The sequence below is a fragment of the Hakea prostrata genome, chromosome 10 (genome assembly GCF_041222555.1).
Source record: "Hakea prostrata isolate BN-2017 chromosome 10, UWA_Hpros_2, whole genome shotgun sequence".
Lineage (NCBI taxonomy): Eukaryota > Viridiplantae > Streptophyta > Magnoliopsida > Proteales > Proteaceae > Hakea > Hakea prostrata.
This window is the reverse complement of record NC_142609.1, coordinates 33,554,385-33,565,756: the sequence shown is the minus strand read 5'-3', so window position 1 is coordinate 33,565,756 and position 11,372 is coordinate 33,554,385. Positions and strand designations below refer to the sequence as shown.

The 11,372-nt window shown below is 36.7% G+C and overlaps 1 non-coding gene across 1 annotated transcript; it reads left to right on the top strand.

Annotated features, from left to right (window-relative positions):
• Positions 1-10,749: 10,749 nt before the first annotated feature.
• LOC149002576 (U1 spliceosomal RNA) lies at positions 10,750-10,909 on the top strand. The gene has a single exon (XR_016170556.1). It is a non-coding gene; the product is annotated as a U1 spliceosomal RNA (small nuclear RNA).
• The last annotated feature ends 463 nt before the right edge of the window (positions 10,910-11,372 follow it).

Below are 11,372 nucleotides of genomic sequence, written 5' to 3'. Positions count from 1 at the left end.
GTGGCTTCAGGGCTGGTTCAGAGTTCTTGTTCATCAACTTGCTAGCCAATGGTTCATTAGACGAACTCTGCGGTATTTCATTCGACATGTTAACCTTTGCATGTGCAGCAGCAGTAGGCGTCGAGGGAACATTCGAAGTCGTTTGTAAATGTGAATCATTGAAACTTGTGTCACCATCCTCCATGATCAACACCATCTTTCCTTTTTCAGTAGCATACTTCACAACTTGGTTTTCCTTTGCAGTAGCTACCTCAAGCTCTCGAGAAAATGGTTTGGCATTTTCCGCATGGAGGGAGCAATACTCTACCTCATGAGTAATCGTCCCGCAATTGGATCAGATGAGGAGATATTCGTAAAGGACACCAAGGTTGAAGAATATCCCATATAGGTTCTTGATGATAACAGATAGCTTACGGGTAGTTAATATCAAACAAGATTTTGACTCTTAACAGTGTTTAGAGGAAGGCCAAGATTGGCATAGTTAAGTTGGATATCCAAAACACAGCCAACATCAGAAGTAGTGTTGAAGATATGGCCAACAACAAAGCAGTCAGGGGGTATATTGTGGATTTAGATACATAAAACGATGGGAGGAAGTTTAGCTTTTTTCTTGTTTCCACGGAAGGGATCAACTAAGAGGTGCATCAAATATTTCCCTACCCACCAGGGTGACAATGACATCACCTTACTATGCATTTCCCTATAGTAGAATACCACCTTTACATTGTCCCACACCAGTCATAGACAAAATACCAAGATCCTTCCATAGTTCAGTAACACTTCCCAGGAGCATAGCTTGTGTGATGGGAGGAAAACCCAAGCCATACCCGAAAATAGAGCATTCAGAAGATTCCTCAGGAGGTGGAACAGAGGATTGACGGATAACACGCCAAGATGGAATCTGATCTCTTTCTCCAGTATGATTTGGCAGGCCTATTCTAAACCCAACAGGGGCTGAGCTTGATTAGGAACCCATTTTGTTGGAGATTGAGGAGGGGAGGAAATGCGTCTTCCTTGCATAAAGAAAGCCAAAGAAGAGAGATTTTCACATAAATAGAGACGAAAAGAGAAAAAACACTTGCAACTAACAGGGTTCGCAAAAAAACAAAGACAAAACATTAGTGACAGAGTTCAAAAGTAGAAACCAAAGAGAATAAATAGAGAGCAAGAAAAATACATGAGAAAACGGGAAAGTTAGGAATGATAAACACGGGGTAGTTGGAAAGTAAAAAAACACAATAAATGAAGGGGGAAGTGAAGTTGTTGGGCTATAAATGGAAAATAGAGACTAAACATCTAAACCTCAAGGAAACCCACGTATCACAATATGGGCCATCCAAAGAGAATCCACTACACTCTCCTTCTTAGGTTAAATGCAAGGTCACCGACATCCTTCCCCCAGGTGTAAATTACTTGCAGAAACAAATGATAGAAGACAAAAAAGGGGGAACAGATTGAACAACTCGAGAGGAAGAAAGAAAGTGGATGGGAATCAACATTTTGCAATCGAAAAGATAACTTTCCAACAGTGTCAACAAACTTGAAAACAAAAACCTGATGCAATAATATAAGCTGTTTGCATATAAGTATTTTACAAGGCGTTGATTAGAGAACACTGCTAGGAGTTGATTAAACAACACTACTTATATATATTATATAAAAGAGTTTTTTATGCGTGGGTCCCTTTAGTGGACCATAAATTAATGTTGGATCCTTTTAGTACAATATATTATGTGTGGGTCCCAACCAAACTAACACCATTAGCCCCCGTTAAATATATTCAAATTTCAAACGTGAAGAGACCAAAGTGCCTCTTGGGTTATTTAATACATTGTATTAATATATTGTTTTAAAAAGAGATAACTGTTTATTAAGCTTTAAAATTATATAGTTAAAAAAACATATATATCCGAAGAAAGGAAAAAAAAAAAAATAATAATAATAATAATACAATGTATTAAATAACCTAAGGGGCACTTTGGTCCTTCTACGTTTGAAATTTGAATCCACACGTAATATATTGTACTAGAGGGACCCAACATTAGTTTGTGGTCTACGAATGGGACCCACACATAAAAAACTCTATATAAAAAATAGTCTTTCACATTTTCCTTTCCAATCCAAAACATGTGTATAAGTATTTTAAAAGGAATTGATTAGACAACACCTTTACCCACACATAAAAAACTCTATATAAAAAATAGTCTTTCACATTTTTCTTTCCAATCCAAAACATGCGTATAAGTATTTTAAAAAGAATTGATTAGACAACACCTTTATATATCACACACAAACACACACACACACACACACATATAGGGATAATTACTGTTGCCCTATTGTACTTTGATTTTATTACTACTTTATTTCATTTACTTTTTTAAAATTACTAATCAAACTTAGCTTTGTCCACAATTACTAATGCCCCCTATTGTTAAGTTCCATTAGTTTACTGATGATGTGAACATTTATATATTTTCCTAGAATCCTAAAAATAATCCTGGAGTTATCACTTAACTTATTTATAATTTTGTCAAGTTTTAATATTACCGTTAATTAATTATGGAGAAAAATTAACCTTAAATCCATTTTCTTCTCTAAAAAGAAACTATCAAATAAAGAAAAGATGTGATTGAATAAAACTCAAAATAGAAACTAAATATAAGGAAATATCAAACTTAATTCAAAGTCGAAAATTGAAAATCACCTAATATATGCAAACCATTGTGCATGTTACTAAATTTCCTATCTATTAACATCTCATATGCTAATTTGTTTGTAAAACTTTAGTCATTGTGATTGTGGAAAATTTAAATCAAGCTTGAAAGTTTCAACAACCATAAGCGTGTAGTCCCACCAACCCTAAATTAAATTATTAGAAGAAAACAAAAACAAAAATAATTTCAACACAACGCTTCCATTGAAGATGAACCTTATCTGGAAATCTATGTGATTATATTTTTTAATGCAATACCCTCATTAGCAAGTATCACATTGCAGCCAAAATCATTACCGTTTTGTTCTTTTGCCTAAATTGCAAGAATTACAATACACACATAGAGAATCATTTCTTTTTTTTTCCAAATCCCTGCTCCTACTATTTGTATTAGCCATAATATGACCGTTGGAGATAATATGACCGTTAGAGATCTTTGGAGAATATGACTGTTGGAGATAATGTGACCGTTGGAGATCTTGGATAATATGACCGTCGCAAATAAATTATTTCCTTATGTATAGTATGCTACATTTATTTTATTATTTACTTGATTGTATTATATATACATATGAAGGTGTAATACAAAATTACTCCTACACAAAATCATCTTAACATGGTATTAGTTTAGGACGATCCAAACCTTTTCAAGTGACGCTATTTTTTTTTCAAGAGCAGTCAACGATCCCTACGTTGTTGTTTTCTTTCCGCTGTTCTTACAATGACGGATCCATCTATCAATGCTCTTGCTACAGCTGCTGTTGCTTCCAATAATGTTGTTTCCATCAACTTTGATGGTTCTTCTCCATATTTTCTACATCATTCGGATAATCCTGGTGCTATACTCGTCACACAGCTTTTACGCGGCGATAATTATTCCACTTGGAATCGTACAATGCGGATGGCTCTTGAGGCCAAACATAAGCTTGCATTTATCGATGGCTCCTTGCCTAAACCCGCCGCTGATTCTTTGGAACTTCACGCATGGACACGATGCAACAGCATGGTCATTTCTTGGTTGCTAAATGCTCTCTCACCTGATATTTCTAATAGCATTCTTTACATCTCTACTGCCCACGAGGTTTGGGATGATCTTCGTGATCGTTTTTCTCAAAAATATGCTCCTCGAATTTTTGAGATCCGACGTAGCATTTCTAATCATCGTCAAGGAACCTCTTCTTTGGCATCTTATTATACTATTCTTAAGGGTTTTTGGGATGAAGTCGACTCATACAACTCGTTCCCACCCTGCACTTGTGGTCTTTTGTCAAAACACACTGATCTTCAACGACAAGATCGCTTACTTGAATTTTTAATGGGCCTTAATGATTCTTATTCTTCTATTCGGAGTCAACTCCTTTTGATGGAACCCTTGCCTAACATCAATCGTACTTATTCTCTTCTATTGCAAGAGGAGCGTCATCGCTCCCTCCATGAGTTACCGAATCCATCATTGCATCAATCTGCCCTTGCAGCCACTGCTCTTCGTACACATTCTAAAAATGATAAGAAGCCTATGTATCACTGTGATTTTTGTGGCATGGACGGCCATTCAGATTCCCGTTGTTTTAAGAAACACGGTTATCCTCCCAAGAGCAACAATACACACATTAAATCAACATCACCTGAACTCTCTGCTAGATTCTTTGCCGCCATCAACCCAGGAACAAATTCTGCCCCCTCCTTTACTTCGGCGCAGTATCATCAATTGTTGGCATTGATCGAATCGGGTAATCCCACTCCTTTAGCAAATGCTGTAGGTAATTCCCCTTCCCCATGGGTTATTGATTCTGGGGCAAATTTTCATATGGCTTCTAAGTTAGAATTCTTTAACACTGATACGATGGTTCCTTATACATCTCCGATTACATTATCCAATGGTGAAACAACCCCTGTGTCCCATTTAGGGACTTGCACCCCCCACCCCTTCCATCTCTCTTAATAATGTCTTATACGTTCCTTCATTCCGTTTTAATTTATTATCCGTTAGTCAAATCACTAAAGCTCTGAATTGTTCAGTAACAATTTTTCCTCATCATTGTGTCTTTCAGGACTTACCAACGAAGAAGATGATTGGATTGGGTAAAGAGCATAATGGCTTATATTATTTGGAGTTGCTTCCCTCCATTATTGCAACCTCATCCACTCATTCCCACTCCTTTGATGTGTTGCATTGGCGCTTAGGCCACCCATCTCGCAACATTATTAATTCTTTATCACGCTTTAATTCTTGCATTTCAGTTTCTCATTAATGTGTTTGCACTATTTTCCCTTTGGCAAAACAAATCCGGCTACCTTTCCCATCTAGCTCCATATCCACTTCATCTTCTTTTGATTTAATACATTGCGATGTTTGGGGTCCTTATTATATTCCTTCTATATGTGGTGCTAAATATTTTTTGACTATTGTGGATGAATATTCTTGTTATACTTGGGTTTTTCTAATGAATTTCAAATTTGACACTTGGTCTTATTTGCATGATTTTTTTTGCAATGGTTAAAACTCAATTCAATTTTCAAATAAAAAAAATTCGCACTGGTAATGCTCGTGAATTTTTTAATCACTCCACTACCTCATTTTTTTCAAACCATGGAGTTATCCATGAACATAGTTGTGTTGACATCCCACAACAAAATGGTGTTGTTGAACACAAACACCGGCACCTACTCAATGTTGGTCGGGCCCTTTTATTTCAAGCCAATCTTCCACAAGATTTTTGGGGTGATTGCATTCTTATGGCCACACACATTATTAATAGGTTGCCTACCAAACTTTTAAAAGAGAAAACTCCTTTTGAACTTCTTTTTAATAAAACCCCCACATATGTTCATCTTCGTACTTTTGGTTGTTTGTGCTATGGACAACCATTCCACCTTCAAACACAAATTTGACCCCCGTGCTTCTCCAGGAATTTTCATTGGGTACCCTTTTGCTCAAAAAGGTTATAAAATTTTTGATCTCACTTCTCACAAGGTTTACACAAGTAGAGACGTTGTTTTCATTGAACATATTTTTCTTTACCACCTAAAGACTTCCCCTTCATCTATTAACCCTACCCTCCTTGTTCCAATTCCTGATTTTGAATCCTCCTCCATCCCAACCAACCCAGTTTTCCCATCTCCACCATTGGACCCGCCAACCCCACCACACAACCTTTCCCCACCTCCAGTTGTGTTGTTGCCACGTCGCTCCGCTCGGTCGCATAATGTCCCCTCCCATTTGAAGGACTACATATGCTCGGCTACTCATGCCACATCATCTTCTTCGGATGCCGGTAAACTCTTTCCTCTTGATTCTTCTATATCTTATAAAAAGGTCTCACCTTATCATCTTAAGTTTATCAGGTCTCTTTCCTCTTCTGAAGAACCCACTAGCTTTGCCAAAGCAATGTTGTCACCTGACTGGAAAGGTGCCATGCAGTTAGAGACTGAGGCTCTTGAAACCAATAACACTTGGTCACTTGTTTCTTTGCCGCCTCAAAAGAAGGCCATTGGTTGTAAATGGGTCTACAAAATTAAACGACACTCTGATGGTTCTATTGAATGGTACAAAGCACGTTTGGTGGCCAAGGGGTACACTCAAACTGAAGGTGTTGATTTTCATGAGACTTTTGCTGCCGTGGCCAAACTCGTTACAGTACGCGTCTTGCTTGCTCTTGCCTCAATTAAAAATTGGTCACTTCATCAACTTGACGTTAATAACGCCTTCTTACATGGCGATCTTGACGAAGAAGTATATATGACTCTACCTCCTGGTTATCATCGTAAGGGGGAGAATGTTGTTTGCCGCCTCCACAAATCTCTCTATGGTTTAAAGCAGGCTTCTCATAATTGGTTCGCCAAATTTTCTATTGCCTTACTGAGTGTGGGCTACATTCAATCGACTGCAGATTATTCCCTCTTTTCTAAGGGCTACGGGAATTCAACCATCTTTGTAATAGTATATGTGGATGACATCCTTATTGCTGGTTTTGACACTTTGGAGACTTCCACCTTAAAGAGTTTCCTTCACCAACAATTTCGTATCAAAGATCTTGGACCCATGAAATATTTTCTTGGTCTTGAACTGGCTTGCTCACAAAAATGTATTTTCCTCAATCAACGAAAATACACTTTGGATATATTATCGGATGTCGGCCTCACCGGTGCTCACCCAACTTCATTTCCAATGGAACAAAATCTCAAGCTTACGGATTCCGATGGTGATATCCTTCCTGAACCTGCATCTTATCGTCGTTTGATTGGACGGTTGATTTATCTCACCATCACTCGTCTAGATATTGTGCACACTGTCAACATTCTTAGCCAGTTTATGCACCAACCTCGCAAACCACATATGGACGCTGCAACTCGCCTTCTCCGATACCATCACAACTCACCTGGCCAGGGTATTTTACTTCCAACTAATAACATCTTATCACTTCGTGCTTTTTGCGACTCTGATTGGGCCAGTTGTCCCATGACTCGCTGCTCCACCACCGGTTATTGTGTTTTTCTTGGTTTTAGCCCTATCTCTTGGAAGACTAAGAAACAACATACAGTTTCTCGATCCTCTGCCGAGGCGGAATATCGAGCCATGATAATGGCCACTTGCGAGCTAATTTGGTTAACTTCGCTCCTTCAAGATTTTGATGTTCATTTGAAGTAGCCAATCCCTCTTTTTTGTGACAATCAAGCGGCCATTCACATTGCCGCCAATCCTGTGTTTCACGAGCACACCAAACATATTGAAATTGATTGTCATGTCATCCGTGATAAGATACGCTCTGGCCTCATCCGCACCGTTCACACTTCTAGTTCTACCCAAATTGCTGACATTTTCACCAAATCCCTTGGCAAAGATTATTTTCTATTCCTCAAGGACAAGTTGGGAGTTCTTGATATTCACTCTCCAACTTGGGGGGGAGTATTAGCCATAATATGACCGCTGGAGATCTTTGGAAAATATGACCGTTGGAGATAATATGACTGTTGGGGATCTTTGGAGAATATGACCGTTGGAGATCTTGGATAATATGACCGTTGCAAATAATTTCTTTCCTTATGTATAGCATGCTACATTTATTTTATTATTTACTTGATTGTATTATATATACATATGAAGATGTAATACAAAATTACTCCTACACAAAATCATCTTAACAATTTGAACTAAAAGTTATACCGTGAAACAATTTATTTTCACCATGATGCTCATTTTGATGGAATTAGGGATAAAGAAGCAAGATCTCAAGAGTTCATTCACGAACTTTCTTAATTTGAGTCTTCATCAAATTTTAAATGGAGATGATGACTGATACACTTTCAAATTCAAAATTAATTCTGAAGTATAAGATTTTAAGGATATAATTGGCATTCAATATAGTTTCTATAAATGAGGGTGATGTCATCTTTTTGACTACCTAATTTTAATGAAGGGCAAAGTAGACATTACATATTCAATGTTAACAACCACTTAACGCCGTTAGAGGCGAGGGAGGTAATAGTAATTTCATAAAAAATGAGGTTTGAGTAGTAATAAAACCAAAGTATAAGGGCCAATGATAATGGAGTTTCGAACTGAAAGAAGGTGAAAAGCTAGGTTGGGTTTTCAAAAATTATTAATAATTAAAATTGAAAATTGAAACTTACAGCAACAGTGACATATGAAGTGCATTTAAATTTTAAAAAAGAACACGATATTTCGTAAATATATCGTCAATTTCGGTGAAATATCGCAAAAAAGGGAAAATAAAACCAATGTGTCAATGATATATAGACTGTTTTAGTTTCGATTCAAAAAAAATGCCAAAACCACCGAAATTCGCCAAATTTCGGTCAAATTTTGGCGATTTATTTTTCTATGATTGGGGTGTGTAGTTCATTCATGTCACATCATTCGTTCTCATTCATCAGAAAGAATTATACTTCAGTCTTCGATTTGATTCGTGGATTTTTCAGCATAGAATGTAAGTTGTTCCATTTCCATTTAGAGTTTCTTTTTAGCCTCAAGAAGGTTGCTCGTTGCTATGTCTCCTGATTGTTACTAGATTTAGCATTTAGGGTTTTTTATATTCGAAACAGTTGTCATATTTCTTCGTTTGCTTTAGATTTTCCGTAATGACCTATTCTTTCCAATATTCTTACCAAAAAATTATAAACTTGTAATTTGTTGGTGGTTCGTTTATACAACACTCTGAGGAACATCTCCGCACATTCTTCCACCATTGGAGTCATGGTAGAAAGTTTAGAAATGATCAAAAGACCCAGGCATGTCTATCAGTAAATTCTCAGTCCTTCTTGATACTGCATTGAGAATTCAAGGACGTTTTGGATAGATCTTTAACTAGCTATCTCGATTCTTTTTTCATATCGTTTAGTTTCTCACCTTGGGATTGATTCTTGATTCTCAAAGGAAGAGGAAGGAGAGGAAGGAGAGGAAGGAAAGGAAGGAGAGGGAGATGTCTGCATCGTAGTAAAGTCAGTGATGTCTTATTGTTTGAACATTGTACCAACGATAATGTTCTTGTAGAGATTCTCTCTCATTTTCCGTTAAAATCAATTTTCAAATTCAAATGTGCACCAGCTTGTCTCCAAAGATTATTTCCATGTTAATTTGTGTTACCTCTTGATTGGGGGTGTTATTTTGGGATGGAACAGTAGAAAGAAACCTGCAGATCATCCCATATAAGACTCAAACTAGACCAACCAAGGTTAGCTGGATGGGGTATGATCTGGGTATTAATTGTCTACTGGTTTCGAGCTTAGCTTTTTCTAACCTATTAGTGGCTCATTAGTCCAAACCTAATGTACTAAAACGCTAACCAAGCTGGACCATTAAAAACCCAACCCGTTATATGTAGCTTTTTTAGCTTCTACATGTGACATATAAGGTGTTTTTCTTCTAGTACTTGATTTATGTTATTATTTAAGGGCCTGTTTGGTTATTTGAGTCCTGAGATCTCAAAAATCTAGAGATTTCTAATCTATAAATTTCAAATCTATGGAGTCATGATTCATAAAATTAACTGTTTGATTAGTCTGAATCTTTGGAATGAAATCTGTAGATTCATTCTGAAAAAACATTTATGGAGTCATGGTTCAAACGTTTAACACTCTGGATTTCATGTCTTACCTATAAATCGATAGACTCACGTTTTTAGTATAAAAAGGTGAATCTAGGAATTCACACAACCAAACAGGTATAAATCTTTTATTTGTGAATCCAGAGATTTCAAATCTCTAGGTTCATGTAACAAAACTGGTTAAAAGGATCAGCTTGTTTGAGCCTTAGATCCAAGGCCTAAGTATAAATTTTAACTTAAGACAGGATGAAACAATTTATAAACAGCTGGTAATGGTTTCAAAATCGATTCAACTCGAACTCAAACCGTAATTCAAATCAAATCTAACCTAACCCAAATTAACTCGAACCGCACTAACCCAAAACTGAATTGCAACTGAAATTTTGCTAATGATCCATGTTTTGATTTGGTGCTATGAAGCCCAAACCAAAATAGCACATACTGAACCTAGATTGGGTTTACTAGATAGTATTTAACCATTCTACTGAAAAAAACATTTCAAACTTATGTTGAAAATACAAGGAATTTTGAATATATTTGATTTCAACCATTAATGATCCAAAATCAGACCATCCAGCGCATGATTAATAAACAGTAATGGAACCTACCTACCTTTCAATGCATTTAATACGTTAGATTCTTCTAGGATTGACCCATTGGAACGAAAACCAGATATTGCTGCCATGATATCCATACATCTACAACCATTTGGGTTGACATCCTTAGATCCAAATCAAATTAGAATGAGATCCCAAAAACATCATAACTGGCCTCTCAAATCTGGAATCCGGTGGTTTGATCCATAAAAATATGATATTCAGTTATTCTGGATAACAGAAAGCTAAAAGAGAGACGAGTACTAAAGTGAAGTATCATGTTATTGTGCTATTACAAAATCCCACATCGGTTACCTATAACAAGAGAGGAGGGAGAGAAGTTATAAAAGAAAGCGAAATAACTCAGAGAAACATACTTACCTGGACGGGGTCAATGGCTGATCAAGAAGGGCTATGGCCTAGGTTGGTGATCTCCATTGCACTTGGGAGGGGTGCCCGCCTAACATCTCCCCAAGTGGGAGAGTGTACGTCATAATTTGTGGCAGAGGGGGTACGCGTTCGCGCGGCCCCTACCATCTTTAAAACATTCACTATTTTTTGATTGTCAAACCAATTTAACAAAATTACTTTTTCCTCCATAGTTGGCTAGGGATGTTGTTTGCATTTTGTATCTTCATGCATCTCAGGCATGTATTAATGTGACCAAGGGCCACGTGGCCCATGCCCCACCCCCTCTATTTCTTTTGAAAAATTTGGTTATTTTCTTTGTTTTTCCATTTTTTTCTCTTTTCACAGATAAAATATTTTATTAAAATTAAATAATTATTAAAAAACAGATATAAATGTCACTTCATAATTATTGTTCAACAAGTACAATTAAAATCCTATTTTTAAAGAAGAAAGGGTTAAATCCCACATACATTAGGAAATTCTTTCTTGTTTCCACATACTTCACACACACCTTAGGATATTCTAGAAAAACTAAACATTAGAATTTACTCTTAAGTTGTCTAAGGTATTTCTTTCTCTTTTTCA